Raw genomic sequence first — 22,169 nt, 5'->3', positions numbered from 1 at the left:
CCCCAGCAGCGTCAACCAAGACGACAGTTTCCGGGACCCGCTACTCCCCAAGTGGCAGCTCAGCCACAGCAGACCTTTCAGCTGGTCACCCAACCGGTCTTGTCACAGTCACCGGTTTTCACCCCTGCTTTCGAGCAACAGACGACTACCTTTCGTCCCAAAGGTAGAGGCTCAAGCAGAAGTGCAGGCAGAGACGCGTCTCGCCGTCCCTCCAGAGGCAGAGGAGGAAAGGGAGCTAGCGGCCGAGGCAGTAAGCCCTCGGGACACCAGAATCAATGAAGAGCTTCCGGTGGGAGGAAGACTCCGCCAATTCCAGGATCGTTGGACCTTCGATCCCTGGGCACACAGCATCGTCAAGAAGGGTCTAGGCTGGAGTTGGACTCAACCACCCCCAACCTTTCAGCAATTCTTCCAACAATCAACCCCCCTTCTGGAAGAATATGTCCTAGATCTCTTGAACAAGAAGGTGATAAGGAAGGTAAAGTCCACCAGGTTCCAAGGGAGACTGTTTTGTATCCCCAAGAAAGACTCCGACAAACTCAGAGTCATTCTGGACTTATCCCCCCTCAACAAGTTCATAGCGAACGACAAGTTCAAGATGCTGACTCTTCAACAGATAAGGACCCTTCTGCCTCGAGGTTCTTACACGGTCTCCATAGACCTGGCGGATCCCTACTGGCACGTTCCAATGAACCATCACGCTTCCTCCTACCTAGGATTTCGACTCCAAAGGAAAAGCTACGCCTTCAGGGCCATGCCCTTCGGCCTCAATGTGGCCCCTCGGATCTTCACAAAGCTGGCGGACGCCATAGTACAACAGCTTCGCCTCCGAGACGTCCAGGTGATGGCCTACCTCGACGATTGGCTAGTCTGGGCTCCATCGCCCGAGGATTGTTTAAAATCCTGCAGCAAAGTCACCCAGTACCTAGAACACCTGGGATTCAAGATAAACGTGAAGAAATCTCGCCTCTCTCCAGCTCAGAAGTTCCAATGGTTAGGAATCCAATGGAACCTTCAGTCACACCGCCTTTCCATTCCCCAGAAGAAAAGGAAGGAAATAGCAGGGTCTGTCAAACGACTACTGAAATCCAAGCGGATCTCAAGACGCCAGCAGGAACGAGTTCTAGGCTCTCTACAGTTCGCCTCAGTAACAAACCCAGTGCTTCGTGCACAGCTAAAGGATGCCGCGGGAGTCTGGAGACGTTCTGCATCCATCGCTCGAAGAGACCTCAAGAGACGGCTCCCAAACAGACTTCGACTTCTCCTCAAGCCGTGGTCGGAAGCAAAGGCCCTGAAAAGGTCCATTCCTCTTCAACACCCACCTCCATCACTCAACATCCACACGGACGCTTCGCTGGAGGGTTGGGGAGGTCACTCCCACCAAAAACAGGCTCAAGGCACATGGTCTCCCCTGTTCAAGACGTTTCACATCAACATCTTGGAGGCCATGGCGGTCCTTCTAACTCTGAAGAAACTCTCCCCGCCTCCCTCGATCCATACTCGTCTAACCCTAGACAACTCGGTGGTAGTTCAATGTCTCAATCGCCAAGGCTCAAGATCGCCCCAGATAAATCAGGTGCTTCTTCCAATCTTCCGTCTGGCAGAGAAGAAGAAATGGCACCTGTCTGCAGTTCACCTACAAGGATTCCGCAACGTGACAGCGGATGCTCTATCTCGGACAAGCCCGATAGAGTCGGAATGGTCTCTAGACGCAAGATCATTCTCCTTCATCTCTCACCAAGTCCCAGAACTTCAGATCGATCTCTTCGCAACGAGCGACAACAATCAACTTCCTCGGTACGTGGCCCCGTACGAGGACCCCAAGGCAGAAGCAGTGGATGCCTTGTCACTGGACTGGAACAGATGGTCCAAGATCTACCTGTTCCCTCCCACCAACCTTCTGCTGAAAGTCCTCTCCAAGCTGAGAACCTTCAAAGGGACAGCGGCCCTAGTGGCTCCCAAGTGGCCCCGGAGCAACTGGTACCCCCTGGTCCTGGAGCTGCAGCCCAAGCTGATCCCTCTCCCGGGCCCAGTTCTCTCCCAACAAGTACAGAAGTCGACTGTCTTCGCTTCATCATCGAAAATCAAGGACCTTCATCTCATGATTTTCTCTCCCTAGCCGCAAAGAAGAGGTTTGGGATCTCGAAGAAAAGTCTAGACTTCCTCGAGGAATACAAGACCGAATCCACAAGACGGCAATACGAATCATCTTGGAGAAAATGGGTCTCTTTCGTCAAGACAAAAAATCCTAAGGAAATCACAATTGATTTCTGCATGTCCTTCTTCATTCACCTTCATGGACAGGGATTAGCAGCCAATACGATTTCGACTTGCAAATCGGCCTTGACTAGACCACTATTGTATGCCTTCCAAATTGATCTGTCCAGCGACATCTTCAATAAACTGCCGAAAGCATGCGGTCGTCTACGCCCAGCACCCCCACCGAAACCGATCTCCTGGTCATTGGACAAGGTGCTCCATTTCGTCTCCAACTTGGATAATGATTCATGCCCTCTCAAGGATCTGACTCAGAAAGTTATATTTCTCTTTGCTCTTGCCTCAGGAGCCCGAGTCAGCGAAATAGTGGCATTGTCAAGAGAAGAGGGTCATATCCTGTTTACTGATTCAGGAGACATTACCCTCTCCCCGGATCCGACGTTTCTCGCCAAAAACGAATTACCCACCAAAAGATGGGGCCCCTGGAGAATATGCCCCCTGAAGGAAGATGCCTCTCTATGCCCAGTAGAGAGCCTCAAGGTCAATCTTCGCAGAACTTCGAACTTTGGTGGAGGCCAACTCTTCAAAGGAGAAACATCGGGCAGCGACCTGTCACTGAAACAACTAAGAGCGAAGATCACCTACTTCATTCGCAGAGCGGATCCTGACAGTACACCCGCCGGTCACGATCCTAGAAAAGTTGCATCGTCTCTGAACTTCTTTCAGAGTATGGACTTCGAAAGCCTTAAAAGCTTTACAGGCTGGAAGTCCTCGCGTGTTTTCTTCAAACATTATGCGAAACAAGTGCACGGAGTCAAACATTTTGTGGTAGCCGCAGGTAGTGTTATGAAACCTCCACCTAACTCTGCATAGAACAGCGAGTTACTTGGGACTCTAACTCTTCGGGTGCCTATGTTGACCCTCGAGCGATACATAGTGATGTCGAAAACACTTAGTGCTTTCTTATAACTGTTCTTATCCCAGGTGAAATGTCATAGTCGTCACACAAGCGCCGCATGCCTAGAGCATGATGTGTTTTAATTAAAGACTGACGTTCCTCGAGAACGAGTGCCTACTAATAAATTTGAAATTCCCTTTCAGATTCAAGAGCAAGTCTTTATTACTATGTACATTATAATTCACTGTAAATTAACTTTACTTATTGCTGTAATTTATTTTAAATTTTCTGCAATTGTGAAATAAAATTCCTATTTTATTACTTGTGCGTCTCAATCCGCTCCTATTTATACTATGAAATATATGCCTGTCATAGTTTTATTATCCCCTTCCCTATGGTTCATGGAGATACTAAGATCCTAACCCTTAGTATATATTCACTCTTACAATGTAATATTCCAATATGAATACTTACTCTTCATACCCTAGAGACGAAACTAACCTTCTTAGCACACAGTGCCTAACCACCACTTGTCTGCCCTAAAGAATGTTCCGATACGAATGCCAACCATTCAGTCTCGTCTCCAAGTTCTTCAGGTTCTTCTAGCAAGGTGAATAGCCCTTCGATAACCACTTTGATCTCGGCATGGCCGTGGGAACTTCACTGCCAAAGGGGGCAGGAAGATTCTTCCCTACGTTTCTTTTATTAAGATTACTATGCTACATTGTTCAAAGCCCTTGGCGCTTACCCAATAGGGGAAAATCTACCACGATACATTGATTCTCTGGTATTCTTCCATCAGGACGCCATGGCTTGAGCCCAAAAAACGGATTTTGAGCGAAGCGAAAAATCTATTTTTGGGTGAGATAGCCATGGCGTCCTGATGGACCCTCCCTGCTACTTCGTCCAGTTTTTAGGTCCCACCCTGCTCTGCTGTATCATGGTGATCGGCAAGCAACTGGCTTCAGGATGAAGACGGACGTGACGTCATTTAAGCAATGGCGCCCGTTTGTTTACGTCTCGAGTACCAAAAGTAGCCACGGATGAGATTAGCTATGGAACGGCTCCCAGCTATTCTCCGCCCTTACACACCGAAGCATTAACTCTGTTCGGGGTGTAGATAGCTATGTGGCGCGTTAATACATGCGTCCCCTGTTGATATACGATGTCTTAAAAGGGAAACCTTTAGGATACTCGCTCCAGAAGTTAGAATTCTGTGATAACCTGTGGTTAAATTCTCTGGGAATATCTTAGTAGTTATTTACCCAAGGAAGCTACCAAAAAGGAACCTTCCATCAGGACGCCATGGCTATCTCACCCAAAAATAGATTTTTCGCTTCGCTCAAAATCCGTTATATATATATATATATATATATATATATATATATATATATATATATATATATATATAAACTGTATATATATATATATATATATATATATATATATATAAACTGTATATATATATATATATATATATATATATGTATATATATATATATACATATATATATAAATATATATAGCCTATATATATGTATATATATATATGTATATATACACACATATATATATATATATATATATATATATATATATATATATATATATATGTATATATACACATATATATATATATATATATATATATATATACATATATATATATATATATATATATATATATATAAATATATAATATATATAGCCTATATATATGTATATATATATATATATATATATATATATATATATATATATATGTATATATATATATATATATATATATATATATGTATATAATATATATATATATATATATATATATAATATATATATATATATATATATATATATATATATATATATATATATATAGGCCTACTGTATATATATATATATATATATATATATATATATATAGGCCTACTGTATATATATATATATATATATATATATATATATATATATATACTGTATATATATATATTGCTAAAACACATACATGTGCAACAAATTATTCAATAAAACACTAACAAAACAAAATAAACCGAAAGAAATACAATACACAAATATATACTTTTGCAGGAGAATGGAGAGAATATTTTGAAGTGAAAATTAATATATTTCAGCTTGGGTGTTAGTCAGGATATAAAGCTTAGACGCGTTACTATGGAAACCGCGTGTTCCGGTAGCCAAGCCCAGTGGCAGGGTTACCGAAGTTCCTTATTGCAAGTGCGACGAGTGAGGGAAGTCAGTCCAGTCTATTTATCGCTCCTCCGACCTTTCTATTGATACATGTAAGTAGAAGGGTTGTCCTTCCCACAATAGCAGTGATGACAATTTAATTCTTTTTGTGTTTTGTAAGAGTTGGTCTACTTATATTAATAACTCCTGGTAAATGTTGTGATTCAAGTTCAATTACTTTCTTCATCTAATTCCCTTGTGATTAACGAAGCAAAGTGGTTTATCGGTACAAACATTTATATGCATTCGATTATACTAAGTGCATCATTACTTCAATCCACATAAAGCAAAGATTTATTCTTGAATTATTGATGATTTGGAACAAGACTGAGGGAAAACTAAAACCAAACTATCAACTGAGATTGTTGAGACTGTGATTAATAAAGTGCAAACTTAATGAGATAAAAAAGAAATGAATATTACAATTGGTATGACGTACAATAATAAAACCTAATATCTCTAAGATATTACGAGATACTTTTATATGCAACATATTCACTTGAAAACTTCATTCTGCTAAAACGAGTCTTTTACCATCCCCTAAATCACGAGTCTGAATCTATCACATTAATAAATCATTCGAGACAAAGATACTTCCCTTCAGAAAGAAATCGACAACAAACATCTTATAACGGTGAAGTTGAAGTATCAATTTATTACTCGGTGTGTGTGTTTGTTGTTTGCAAAGCGTAAACTTAAACTTATTACTACTACTATTTCTCTTACAACTTACGAATTCTAAATTTACTGAAAAGCTGATGAAAATACATCGTTGGCAACTGAAGACCTAAAAAATTTTCAGACTTTCAAGAAGTAATTGAGACAAGATTAATTGCAATCTATTTTTCGTGCCCAATGATCCAGATGGTGGTAGCCTACAGATTTATTTAATATCTAAAACGACGACGTTTGTATGTACATTTACATGACTTAACAAACAGTAACCAATTACTTCCCTTGTCCAAAACTAAATTGACACTGTATCACTATATAGTTATTGCTTGATTAATTTTAAAAACTCGCACAAAACCGAATAAGCTAATAACTTGCAAAGCCTCTGTAAACTTTCAATGTCCATACATGAAACAGTGGAGAACATAAAAAATAGACCAAGAACTTCGTGATAATTATAATAAAATGTACAAACATGCCCAGGTATAAGCGTTAGTCTCATAGACCCATTCAAAATAGTAATTCTCTCCCATGTGTAAATAAAGAAAAAGTGGGTGTTCTAGTAAACAGAAATTGTACCGATATTTTGCCGATGCCTTGTCAAATAAAAAAAAAACGTAACAAAATACTCCATGTTAAATCGGCCGTAGAATAACTACTTGGTTGTATGGAGTTGGGCTATATATAACCCGGTACTATTGAAACCCCAAAGGCAACTTTGGGAGACTGAAGTTACACTATGAGGTAAAAGAAAAGGTTGGACATGGAGATCGAAAAAAGGAAGCGGGAACGTAGGTAAAACAAAAAGATACTAGAGGCACTCAGTAAAAAGTATGCCTTCGCCACGCAAAGCAGTATCTTATTTTTTATTTTATGCTTTTAACGATACTGCGTACTTGTACTTAGATGTATTTTCTTCAAAATCTGGTGGATTCTTTGTCCTTAGATCACACACAACAAGTCTACCATGTTTCATTGAAATTGGGTCCCTAATTTTTGCGTAATGTTATTCACAAACAACAAATTAATTAACAAGATATTTGCAATTTACTTAACATTATAATTACTCTCAAAGTACTGCTGCGTACTTGTACTTTGAGACACGTTAATCAAAATGTTACAGATTCATCCTTAAGTCACACCCAACATGACTACTAAGTTTGATCAAAATAGGGTAGTTGAATCGCTAGAACTTCAAAATTTCACACTTGTATCAAATGTTTTTATGTTGAACAGGCTGACATAAGTATTTTTATAGTTTATACATGAAATATGTTTTAATGTTGTTACTGTTTTTAAAATATTTCACTGTAATTGTTCATTACTTATATCGTTTATTCAATTTCGTATTTCCTTTCCTCACTGGGCTATTTTTCCCCGATGGAGCCCCTGGGCTTATAGCATCTTGCTTTTCCAACTAGGATTGTAGCTTAGCTACTACTACTAATAATAATACAAATGAGAAGCTGTACCCAATAATGCCAACACAAGGAATACCATTCCTAACCGTGACTCTTCTACGTTTTTTAAAACGAAAACTCTGAGTAAACTCACTGGCAGAACAAAGGAAAAACAGAAACAATCGTTTAAGTTTGGAATGCCATTAAATGGCAAATTCGTCATTAACCTCACTTTCTTGAAAGATTAACAAAAAAGTCATGGGAATGGACGAGCTAATGACGTAAACCAAGAAACTTATCAACATGACTATTTTCACGAAGACAGAATGCTTCTAAAATCAAATGCAAATTACTGGTATGAACAAGATCTAGGTATGAGTGTACCGATGTAAATATGAATTCTGCTCGTATATCAAGCGCTTGTTTTCTAGGTGTTTCTATATGTACAGGCATTTTTATGGAATAATTGATACTGAAAGTCAAAATCAGATGGACAGTTTCTAAACTTTTGATTTGAAATATTATGCAGCTAGATCTATACTGTACAAAATACAATCTGACTACTATAATGATAGAATACTGTTTTCTTTGATCTCGTTTCTCCGTTGCAAATATCTTTGTATTAACAAAATCAACCGACTTAATTTCCTCCATTAAACTGCTCTAATTAACTGGGGCGAGTTCAAGTTTTGAATCCAATAACAAGAGGTAAATGACGAAATTAGATTCATGCATCTTTAAAAATACGATTTTAAACCTCAACAAAGAAACGATTTAGAAAGTTACAATAGTAACCTAACTTCCATTTACCCGACATTTGAATGTTCTTGCTAATTAAGTTCCTAAAATTAAAGGAGCGAGAGCAAGAAGTTATGACACTAAACATTTCCACGACTGAAATGGCATAGGTGGTTAAATAAATAGTCTCCCGGATAAAAATACACGATAAGACACTTTTAATAATATTCAAGAACATTATGCACCCACGACTTGTACCCAGATTCCATGCTGCATATCTAACTTCGCAGTACAGAAGAGAGCTAATAGCATTGATACTAGCTAGTTAATTATCCATATGCTCATAACGCTTTTACATAAAAATAACACTGAAAAACGTCTAGGCATAAAAGTCTATAAAACCGCTAATGAAAAGAAATGTTTCAGTAATCCCGTCAAATGTACCGTGAAGTGGAACAATCTAATAGTACCTACATATTCTAAATATAAAAAAGTGACAATGTGTGATTATTTCCCTTGTGCAGTACTAACAATAATAAATTAATTAAATTAACCAGTGATTTTTGTAATATAACAGAGCTTCATCCTTCTAACGTAATATTATTGAGAGACATGACCGAAACAACTGAACTTCATGTTCATAAAATTTTGTTGAACTTGAACAAAAATCATTCGTTGAATATACACCAGTTTCATTTAATTTTTGTATTTTTCGGTTTTAACCAATTTACGTCAGCCCATATTTCATTAGCTTTCTTTTAATTTTTAAAGTGAAATTGTCTTTTCATTCTTTTATTTTACCATGCAACAAATAAGCAAAGAGTGTCGGAATCTAATATGAATGAAAGGTAAACCTATTTTTAGTTTTTCTAGCTGTCATGTAGATTTAATAATTATGCATCCTAACAAACTACCTTAACAGCAAAAAAAACAAACCTAAAACCATCTGAATGCGTTAGCAGAGCTCAGTTTACATTAAGAAACTGGCGATCCTTAACTAAAAACTGTCTCCGAGTAGGCAAACAATAACTCGAGATCCGATAAAAACGAAACCTTGGCCTTACCAAATATAGCTGAATCTGATTAAAAGTTAACGTGACCTAACTTCAGAAAATAGAAACTAAACGTATCGGATGCACTTTCATATGCAGCTTGGAATTTCAAAGGAAAGAGTTCTATTACGAGGTATTTTGGTCTAAATATACACGTAATTAATATATTTCTGGTAACTGATTGGGTAATGTGAATAGAGGTGAGAGCAATGCAGTTGTTAATTATTTACATGTAGTTTGATTAAAAAAAAAACTTGTGGGTCTCATCAGTGACCTTTTTGGATTATTCACTTGACCTATAATTGAATTTCCAATGTTTTCTTCCTGGCGACCCAGACACATCTATTATTACTGAAAAGTTCAGTCCTTATAACAGCAGCGGAAGAAAATAGATTTCGTCCATCCATTTATTTATCAACAATTTTAGTGGTCAGTCCTTGACCTGTTCCGTGGTCATGTTAAGTAAAAAAAAAATACAAAGAAAAATTATTCATGTATACGAATGCAAATACAAGTATAAACCAAAACTAAATTATGTATTGTAATACATGGCGCTATGGGAATATAGTTATATTCCAAAGTGTGTATAAAGATAACGTAAACACATTAAAATAAATAATAAAAACAGGAAATTACCAGCCTTTATCAGAATAATTTACAATCTAATAAAAAAAAATCTTTAAAAGGAGTAATTAAAAAGAACTAATTAAAACTAACCGCATTAAAACACAGGAAAAAAAACTTTTACCAATGAATATTATTCCAGTTCAACGACCAAGTACACACCACAGAAAATTAACATATTTTGATGATACAATTACATAATCTCTAAGAGTTATATTAATCTAAATTGTGATACGATATAAAATAATTATTCAAGATTTAATATCTAATCCTTTTAATATCTGGCTCATAAAGAGGGATCTCCTTTTCTAAATGAATTTCAATATTCGATTCAAATTCCTACACAGACAGATCAGTGCACCGAAATGGTTCGATCACGTGGAAACAATGGGGGAAGATGGGTTAGTGAAAAGTGAGAATTGTCTAAAAGTGTAATGGTGAAGAAGGTACAATGAATGGTGGATAGATGGTGAGGATGATGTACTAGAAAATAAGAGATTTAATATCTAGGATCCTAGAGAATGAACGTTTGGAGCAGGTGAATGTGAGTGTAGGGAGATTGCCGATTATTCTGTTGTGTAAATGTGTGCAACTAATGCTACAGAAATATTCCTGAGTGAGTGAATGTAATGGTGGCTGCTTGATTATTTATTCCAGGAAGCTAAGTGCGGCTAAAATGTGATAAAACTGAACGATTAATTACAATGTATCCATACTAAGAAGGAATAAAAGTTACAAGTACAATAACAAAAATACAAGCTGTATAACATTTTTTAAACTTTTTCCATCGGGAACGAATGACTGTACAGTTGGCTTCACTAGTTCCGGTACACTGAAGTCCCCTAACTTCTCGTGAAGTGTACCGGAATTAATGAAGAAAATTGTACCAGGTTAGGTAAGAATTCGAAAATAAGTTAGTAAGGAAAAGGAATGTCAAATGGTTTAGAAGTATTTTCGAGAAGAAATTCTATATATTTAACAACCGCTTACGTATTGGAAAACGTACTAGGGATCACACGTATAAAGGGATTGCGGGAATATTATTTCTATCACGAAATCTGTAAAAATGACAAGAAAATTGAATTTGGATCTATTGCTTTGTGTGTGCACTCGACATGAGTGACGATCCAGAATTAGCCTGATGAAACTAGCGATTCATTCAATGTATTGTTGGAAAACTGGGACAAGACAACTGAATCCCTGAATAATTTAGTCTTTGATTTTTACAGTCAAAACGGGAATTTTCCTTTAGATTACATGTCATTTCTCTGGCGCTGAGTAATTGTCCAACTTCTTAAGACAAAACCAGAATTTACCTCTAGATTGAATTAGGTCGTTTCTTTGACACCCTGTAATGATTAAGAATGCAGTAAACATGAATAAAGGAATAAGGTATGGTTTTATAAAGTGCAGTTTCAACGAGTTCACTAGGAATGCGATTAGATTTATAGGAAATAAATGGTAGGAATACTACAGTGTGAGAAATTTCTTATAACCCTGTGTTACTTGGTTACCTATGAAAATTTGAAGATTTAACTGATCCCTAGTGGAGAGTAATCTTAATTTGTGAATAGTACTAAACATGATTCTTTATAGAGAGATTGGTCTTTCTTTGCCTTATGCATTATCACTCATATCTAGAATTAGCTAAAATCTCTGAATCTATTACCAGGATTACTCTGCTGGTTGTAGTGTGGTATATGTAATACGGATTTTGCGGGAACTTTCATTCTAAAAATCTGTTCCAGGATTACGTTGGGGTAGGTATGCTCTATGATTCACTGACACTTTTTGCTTCATGAAATTTCGTTTAAATCCGGAAAAAATTATTTTATGTTGCCTGGTACTTGACAAGGGGTTCCATTTATGGCAGTCATAATAGTCAGTTTATGTAGCAATGTCATTTTAAAATAGCTATAAATAGTGGTCGTGTATAACTTGTAATAACAATTATGTACAATCAAGTAATTGGAAATTTTATGCAACCTCTCCAAAATAACTGACGCCGTTAACTTTGTACACATTAGCGCGTTTATAAAAATAGCTTAAAATTGACAAGTACTAATTCATTATATTTAGGTGATTTTAATCAAAACATTCCATAAGTGACAGATCAACGAATGACTGTATAGCATTTATGGGAACTGAAGTGTCCACATTGTAATTAAGGGTGTCGTAGGAATGATCCTGTCTATAAATGAACTTCTTATTTCTCTGTGGTCTGATTATAAATGATAATTTGCAAACTTCGCTTTTTCAGCGACAAAGTCTGTTTTAATTAATGTAGTTTTTTCTTTTTAAAAATAAGGATTCCATACGATCATTCCACGAGTGAATGACATTCTTTTAACATTTTCCATAATTAGACTTGAGTAGTTTCATTCCGAGTCGTCTTATCATCTCCCCCTACGAATATTGACGCAAAGAGCCACACTTATTTTTCGCCAGTCGTCTCTATCTTGAGCTTTTAAATCAATACTTCTTCATTCATCATTTCCTACTTCATGCTTCATAGTCCTCAGCATGTAGGCCTGGGTCTTCCCACTCTTCTAACGCCTTGTGGAGTCTAGTTGAAAGTTTAGTGAACTAATCTCTCTTGGGGAGTGCGTAGAGCATGCCCAAACCATCTCCATCTACCCCTCACTACGATGTCATCCAAATACGGAACTCGAGTAAACTCTTATAGTTTCATTTCTAGTCCTGACCTGTGACTCAACTTCCAATATTCTTCTGCGGGCTTTATTCACAAATTTACAAAATCTCTTGGATATTGTTTTATTGTCATACCATGCCCCATGTCCATACAGTAACACCAATCTCACTAAGCCGACCTGTAGCCAGATTTTTACATGTAATTTCAAGCAATTTGATTTCCAAATTTTACTTAACATAGCCATTGTCTGATTTTTTTTTTTAATCTTCCATTAAACTCAAATACTAAAGATCCTGTATAAGAGATCATAGTTCCCAAATATCTAAATGATTCCACATCATTAATCCTTTCTCCTTCCAATGATATTTCATTTTCCATTCTCATCATCTCTGTCATTCTTCTATTTATCTTGAGTCCAACCTCAAGTGATCATTTCATGCATTCTGGTAAGCAAGCTTTGAAAGTCCTGTGGTGTTCTGCTAATAAGGACAGCGTCATCAGCATACTTTAGGTCCAATAATTTCCTGTTACCAATCCAGTCCAATCCTTCTCCACCATCCTTAACTGTTCTATTCATTACAAAATCCATGAGGATGATAAACAACATATGTAATAACACATTCCCTTGGAGTACTCCACTTTTCACTGGAAATTCATTTGATACAACTCCACTTGAATTAATTTTGCTATTGCTATGGTCATGAAAAGACTTAATCAAATTTACATATCTAAAAGAACTCCATGATAACACAGGATTCTCCCCAAAATTGGCCGGTGCACACTATCAGAGGGCTTTTCATAGTCCACAAATGCCATCAAAAGTGGATTTCTATATTCTACACACTGCTGTACCACATGTCTTAAAATTAAAATTTGGTCAGTAAAGTTTCTACTTTTCTGAATCCTGCTTGTTCATCTCTCATTTTTTCATCAATTTTTCTCTCTATTCTCTTTAGAATGAGAATACTGTATATTTTCATGGCAACTGACGTAAGTGTGACTCCAAAGTAATTATTGCAATCAGTTAGCTCTCTTTTTTTTTTACCATTTTCCTCAAAACTCCTTTCTCCTATTAATCAGGTTTTGCCTCTTAACGCCACATTTTACAAAATAATCTTGTAAGTATTCTGAGAGTCACTTAATTTTTGGCAAATATCATCTCAGCAGAAATTCCATGGTATCAGGGGCATTCCAGAACCTCTCTAAATTTTAATGATAGCTTCGACTTCAAACACCGAATTCAATCATGGAAACACCAAGCTCTTCCTCAGCTTCAGGTATATTAATCAAATTATTCCCTTCATATCTCCTATTCATGACCTCACTAAACTGTTCCATCCAACGTCACCTTTCTTCATCTTCTTGTTATAACAGATCCATCTCTCTTGTTGATGGGCATATGCTTCTTCTTTGTCCCAGTAGAGATTTCATTAATAATTCTGTGAACAATTCTTACAACAGAGCCACTCCCTGAATTCATAGCTTTGTCAGCCTCATCTGCTTTCCTGTCTAAATATTCTCTCTAGTCATTCCTGGCTTTTCTTTTGACTTCACTATCAGTCCTGGGATACTTAACATGCTCTACCTTGTAATTTTCATTACTTCCTCGAAAACTTTCAACAATCAATTTCTGTCTTTGTCTCATTTTATAGTATCCCAAGTATCATTTGATATCTATGGGTTTCTCCTCGTAACTGCATGTCCTAAAACTTTACTAACAACTGACTGATACATGTTCTTAATATCACACCATTCTTCATTAATTGTCTGCTTTAAGACTGCAAATAGATTCCTAGATTCAATTGCAAAGGGTTCTCTGTGCTCATCTTCTAGAAGCCTAGTTGTATCAAACCTAGGTACTCTATTTACATTTGTAATTTCAGTGCGGCAATGGGGAGGTGGTGATCACTACCAATACCTGCACCTCTAGCTTCTTACATTTCTCAAGGGTCCTCCCTCTTTATTAATGGCTATGTGATCTATTTTTTTTTTTAATTTCCACATGGTGAAGTTCATGTACAATTGTGGATGTCATCTTATAGATTTATAAAAAAAGAATGCTTAATGAATGACTTAATTTAGTTTCTTGCTGATGAAGTTCAATTCCTTTTCTTACAACTAAATTCAAGGGTTTAATCTTGTATATTTTTATGTAATTTATGCTATATTTGCATTTCTTTTTCCGTACTGGTCGGTTTTCCCTTTTGGAGCCCTTGGGTGTGCAGCATCCAGACTTATCTACTGCGGAAGCAGTTTGGCCAATAATAGTAAAAAATACATCTCTTTGTTATTACCATTTAAATTCAAGACAAAGATTGTACATGTAAAACAAATACGTACATACTACTGTATACACACATACATACATTATACCAGCCAAACATATGAATATTATCAATAGCCTCAATCACCTCTCAACTCCCATATTTCTGTGAACTTTTTGGACACACTAATCCCAACACGCATTGAACCCAGAGTTATAAACAATGATGCCCTTTCATTCCAAAGTGAGATTTAAACCCTAGCACGGAAATGACCGCCCAACGTCTCTATCTCCAAACACTTTTTTGTTAGTATGACTACATATTACTACAAGTCTTGAATCAGGAATAGTGAAAATAAAGATGCTCTTTCCTTTCGTAGTCAAATTCAAATCCACCCATGATTTTAGTACTCTCTCTCTCTCTCTCTCTCTCTCTCTCTCTCTCTCTCTCTCTCTCTCTCTCTCTCTCTCTCCGCCACCTCCACTTTTGCATCAGTCAAAACTATCAAAACCACCATTGCATATCTAATTACCCCAAAATTATCTATCAATTTCATTCATTTCTCTGCCCCGGGCAATACAGTATATACCCACATATATTAACTTATTTTCTTCGGCTCCAATTAACCGTACCCAATAAAATAATCATACTAAAATATTTGTACGTTTTCACTTATCACAATGATATTCTAATAGCAAAAAGCACTGCGTTACGTTACTCAAAGATTTAATATTGTATTCTATATCCTCTCGTGACTTACACATGCCCTCGACATACATCAAATTTTAATTCCTCGGTGACAAGAATTATATTATGCTTTTCTCCCGCCACTGACCTACAGTATTTAGAAGAGATTAATCAACAGTTTAGAGGCCATTCTTTCTACCCAATGGCCGTGACACTTTACAGGGGGATCAGTTACCCTGCCATGCATTATATTTGTATCTTAAACCATTCTTACGCCAAAAATATGTGCGCTACATTAAACAAAGATATATATATATATATATATATATATATATATATATATATATGTGTGTGTGTGTGTGTGTGTGTGTCTCTATAGCAAATACTTTAAGGTACGTGTAATAGTATTACATCTCACCGATAGCACTAGGCCTGACTTGATAATACACATGGTACAGAATATCCATAATCGATGGTCACTTTGTAATACGAAAATCTACACTTCCAACCCAAAGTTTGAGCTGATAGGATTACTGGCAAGTTGGGGAGCAGGCAACATTAATGATACACTAGATTTCCTTATATTCTGTGTTCTTAGGAAAAAGAGAAACCCCAGGACAGTGGTCAAGTTCACTATCATGGTTGGAGAACAATTCGATACAAATAATCACCTCACCAGACGTGATTTAAAAGATAAACTTTTATTTAATTCCATAAAGAATATACAGTATACAAGATTTATAATAGCATACGTCTATTATCTGAGGCCCAAGTTCCCAAATGATGGACGAAAGGTCTAAATACTTTCAATGCAATTTAGCAAAAATGCAGCCATGTGTTGTACAGAGTATCAACATCATTAGTATCACCGTAGAGCTTTTTCTGCATATCATAAAAGAATAACGTAATGCTGGTTTGAATTGCACACAAATTAGAAGAAAAGAACGAAGAACGGACACCAGTAAACGTGCAAAGAATATAAGACAAACCGGCTTATATTATCAACTATCTCTGTTGTCACGATGAAACAAATCCATATCTCATTTACATATGCAGTGAATCATATCTCTGATAAGTAAAGATACATAACCAATGGGGAAACACGATAACTAATATGGGACTGACACTGTGTTCGATATTCCAGTGAAAACGAAGGTACTTCGACGAATCTATAATGACGTGACTGACTCTGGTAAAGTTAGGGCTGTTAATTCTTTATGATCTTTGGGTCTCACCACTTTGAGCAATATGACAAATATATGAGCTTCAACGCGTTAGCGGTGGATATAAAAAAAAAAAGTCAGTCACTGTAAGAAAAAACTGAATTTCCTTATATCATGGATTATTCCTCATAGCTTCATAAGTTACTTTCGAAATAACAGTAACAAATATAAAATTTTACAAATATGAAGAAAGCAAGTGTGAGTATTCTTCGTTTAAGAATAGTTAAGGAGAATTTCTACTCTTGATTATTATAGAGGAAAATTATCCCTGACATCATATTTGAAGTGAAGAAACCGGTCAAGGCGGATTAAATTTTCTAGACTAATTTATGTTCTCATCATTCCTAATAAACGTGCTATAACGATCATACGAATTAAGTATACTTGGCATCTAGATTATTAATTGAATGAGATACTGATAAATTAAAAATGAGTAAGTAGTTGACTACCAATTGGATGTCATTGCAAATTATCTTAATTAGTGGCAAGGGCATACCACAAGATAAGGCTTTACTCCAGAAGGTTCTTTAGTCAAGGTCGAATTTGAATATCCATTTGACCTTTGACATTCAAGTATTGTCTAATCGTCACTCTGCTTAACTCATGTGGAGTATGCACGCAGAGTGTGAAGAACCCCATATACATTTCAAAAGCTATGGTCAAGACCTTGATCTTTGGATCCACGAACTTCACAATTTCTCATTTCCCAACACCAGTAAATTCTAAATTTAGATACTCTAAAAAACAAAAACTTAGCAATTAAAAGTACTTGAGGTTGGAGAAATAGTTGAGACAGAGAGGTTAACAATCCTACATGGCCACGGACGGTGAATTTGGGTCATGAAAAGAGTTGAAGTGAAATGTCAGTATCAGGAACCAAAAGCGTGGTTGGCATACGCTCCAGTCTTGATGGTATTTACAGTTGCGGTTGCCACAAATAAACATTTGGTTACCATGAATAACCCCTCTACTCGCATGTAAACATTGTGTCCTAATTCCTCTTACCTGTCACTAAGGTCCCTCACGATCCACTTTGCAACGCGTTACTCAACAATAAACCTTGCACGCTAATTGCATGGTACACTGTAATAATTATATGCTGTCATTTTACAGTAAAACACGCCTATAAATGTCAGTGAACAAAATTACATATCTTCCTTATGAAACAGCAAAGGTTAATTAGTTAAAGAATTATGGCACAATAGCGCGTTTATTACACGTGTAAAATTCATAAATATCCATTGAACGTTCTATGAAAAAAGTGAGAAATTATTATCTAAAAAGAATGATGTTTTCATCTGTAGCCCCGACCCAATATTTCATAGTAAATTAACAGTCAAAGAAAAACCTTTGGTATTTGAATATTATATATGACGACAGTTATTATATAATCAAGACCCACACACACACACACACACACACACACACATTATATATATATATATATATATATATATATATATATATATATATATATATACAATGTATGTATGTGTGTGAACACACACACAAAGTAAACGCTGGGGAGGGAGTGACTGGCACCTAACTACAGTAGAAGATAGAAGATCCACCCAACCACTTTGATATACAAAAAAGCCTACCGATTGACTGATTGTTTGTTTGGGGATTGTCCAGCGTTCTCACTATTCGGGTCAATAACGTCAATTTTTTTTTTAGCATTTCATGAGTTAATAAGAAAAAAAATTATAGTTCACACAGTCAGAGAGAGAGAGAGAGAGAGAGAGAGAGAGAGAGAGAGAGAGAGAGAGAGAGAGAGAGAGCCTTACCTTATTGCCTTATTTTATGTTTAGGTTCCCCCAGGTCCCTCAGTGTGAGGCACCTCGTATATCCACCAGAGAATTGCTAATGCATCTTCCGGTGTATTTTGCATCTTCCAGTCTTGGATGGTCTGGGATGCATCTTAGGTATCTATCGAGCTTATTCTTAAACACATCTACGCTCACTCTTGGATGAGCTTGCAGCACATTAAATAGTCGCTGCATTATCGATGATGGTGCGTAGTGGATTAATGTCCTGTGCGCCTTTCTTAGTTTTCCTGGTATATTTTTTGGCACTATTAATATACCTCGGCTTGCTCTTTCTGATATTTTTAGCTCCATGATGTTTTCAGTAATTCCTTCTATTTGCTTCCCTGCTTGTATTATCATGTAGCGTTCTCTTCTCCTTTCTAGACTGTATAGTTTTAAAAATTGTAGTCTTTCCCAGTAGTCAAGGTCCTTAACTTCTTCTATTCTAGCAGTATAGGACCTTTGTACACTCTATTTGTGCAATATCCTTTTGGTAGTGTGGGTACCATATCACATTGCAGTACTCGAGTGTACTACATACATAAGTTTTGTAAAGCATAATCATGTGTCCAGCTTTTCTTGTTTTAAAGTGTCGAATAACATTCCCATTTTTGCTTTACATTTAGCCAACAGTGTTGCTATTTGGTCGTTGCATAACATATTCCTATTTAACATTACACCAATTGCTTCCTTGTTTGTGATTGTCTCGTTATTAGGTCCCTTGTATGCATATCCCATTCCTTCTGTTTCCATAATTTATTGATTCGAATTTATCGGAGTTAAATACCATCCTATTTATCTCTGCCCATTCATATATTTTGTTTAGATCTCTTTGTAGGGAGTTCCTATCTTCATCACAAGTAATTTCTCTACTTATTCTTGTGTCATCGGCGAAACTTCTCACTACAGAGTTTTCAACATCACAGTCTATGTCTGAGATCATAGTAACAAACAGCAGTGCAGCTAATACCGTACCTTGTGGCACGCCAGATATTACCTGAGCTTCCTCTGATTTCTCGTCATTTGCAACCACTATCTGTTTTCTGTTTTGCAGGAATTCTCTTACCCATTTTCCTATCTTTCCCACATTATGCTTTCTCATTTTTTTCTCTAATATATTATGGTCTACCTTGCCAAAGACTTTTGCAAAATCTAGATAGATCACATCTGTGTCTTTTTCATTTATCATATTTTTGTATATGTTTTCATAGTGTGCTATCAGTTGGGTTTGTGTACTTTTTCCGGGCACAAAACCGTGTTGACCTATATTAAACAAATTATTTTTAACCATATGATTCATTATTTTCTTTTTTTATTACCCTCTCATACACTTTCATATGTGATGTTAGACTAACAGGTCTATAATTGCTTGCCTCTAGTCTTGATCCACTTTTGAAGATAGGGGTTATATAAGCTAATTTATGTTTAACATATATCTCGCTCATATCTACACTTTGTCTTAGCAGTATTGCAAGCGGCTTCGCGATAGTGTTTGCAGTTTTTTTTAACAAAATCGCTGGAATCCATCTGGTCCGGCTGCCGATCCTTTTTTTATTTTGTTTATAGCCTTGATAATATCTGCTTCATTAATATCTATATCCGTTAGATATTCAAAATTTTCTTCTCTCATTTCTGTTTCATTATTCTCATTTGCAATTCTTGGCGTGAACTCATTCATATTTTTCTGCTAATATGTTGCATATTTCCTTTTTTTCATTCGTTAGCCGTCCTTCAATTCTTGGAGGGCCTATTTCTAATCTCCCTTTATTCATCTTTTTTGCATAGGAGTAAAGTACTTTGGTTTTTTTTTTTTTATATATTTTGAAGTGTCCTTTCTTCTAAGTCCCTTTTTTAATTTTGCAAGATTTTTCTTCCACTTTCTAATTTTCTGAAAGAAGATCCTTCTGTCTCTTGGTATGCATGTCTTCTGTTTATTGTTTTTTTTTTCGGTACATATTTTTTAACAATTTTCTCCAGTATTTTGTACAGTATGTCTGTATTTACCTGTATATTATCAATTATAAATACATTTTTCATTCTTTATTCAGTTCTTCATTTATTTCTGACCAGTTTATATTCTTACTATAAAAATTATATTTTCCATATCCTTCCCAACGTTTTGTGATTTGATTAATTCTGCGATCACTTGCTTGGGAATGGACTATTAATTCTATGACGTTGTGGTCTGAAATTCCCGTGTTATACACTATTATTTCTTTAACATAATTCACCTCATTCACAAATACTAGATCTAGGACATTTTCCTTTCTTCTTGGAATGTGGTTTATTTGTTGCATATTATGTTCTAATAGCATATCTTGAAGCTTTTCAAATTGCCTCTTATCTTCTGCGCTACTAATACTCTCTTTTTTATATGTATACATACAACCACTTTCTTCTATCCGTTCTTTCCAATCCACGAAAGGAAAGTTAAAATCTCCGGATAGGAGTATGATCCAGTCTTTATGGTTTCTACATATATCATCTATTTTTTCTATTATTATGTCAAACTCCTTAGTATTTGGGGGTCTGTAAACTACAATATTCACTAGTTTTTCAAATTCAAATTCTACCGCAATCAATTCACATTCTGTGTTGCTGTATTTTTCACAGCCTTTTCCTTGATTTATGTCTCTTCCATATATTGCGGTGCCCCCTTGATTCTTATTTGTTCTGTCTGATCTATAAGTTTGGAAACCCTTTATCTGGTCATCACTGCCAGTTTCTTGGGAATACCATGTTTCATTTATATTCAATATATCTATTTTTTCAATTTGGGTTAATTCTTCTAAGAACTCTATTTTCCTTTTAAAGTTACTCGTGACTAAACCCTGTGTATTCATCACTATTAAGGTTTGTTTCATCCCCATTATTTAATATTGGTAATAATATGGATTCTCCCATGCTTCCTTCCTGTTCTGATATGATATGATGTTCTTTTCTTCATTTCCAGGAATTCTGCCATTAAAAAATCCAACTTTTCTATTATATTTGCTCTTTTGCCTTTATATTTATTTTTGTGTGTATACCTGCAATTATCCCCATATCTGCACCAACCCCTGGCATTATAGATGCATTCTTTGTAGTTGGGCTCTAAATGTGCATATTTGGGTTGAAAGGCCTCATATCTTTGGGCTTTTGGTGCATAGCGCGGTATATACGCGGCCTGCTTTTTTTTCTTTTTTTGTTTCATTTTTGCTTTCATTTTTCTTTTTAGTTTGCCGAGTGTTCTTACTTTCATTCATGGTTGCAGGATGCATATATCGACATTTTTTGTTGAAACTGCATCCTTTTCCTTCTTTTAGGTTTTTGCATATTTCTGGATGGAGATCTCTGCATTCGTCTCCATGTCCGTCTAAATACGCACATTTACCATATATTTCCTAATTATGGCATATCTTTGGATGCTTGTAGTAGCATCTTTCGCCAAATCTGCAATTCCCTCTTTTCAGCAAATTGCAGACTATATCTTTTTTTTTTCTTGTTCTTGCTCTTCCCTAAACGTATGTAGGTCCGGGTAGAGTCTCTTGGGTCTATTATTTGTTTCCATCTGATAATTTATTTCTTCATAAGTATGTTGTTGGATGGCATCATAAGTTATATCAATGATTTCCTCTGCATCCTTACAGAGAGAGAGAGAGAGAGAGAGAGAGAGAGAGAGAGAGAGAGAGAGAGAGAGAGAGAGA

Source organism: Palaemon carinicauda, chromosome 22 (assembly GCF_036898095.1).
Source record: "Palaemon carinicauda isolate YSFRI2023 chromosome 22, ASM3689809v2, whole genome shotgun sequence".
NCBI lineage: Eukaryota > Metazoa > Arthropoda > Malacostraca > Decapoda > Palaemonidae > Palaemon > Palaemon carinicauda.
The sequence above is the reverse complement of the archived record's forward strand: the minus strand, read 5'-3'. Positions refer to the sequence as shown.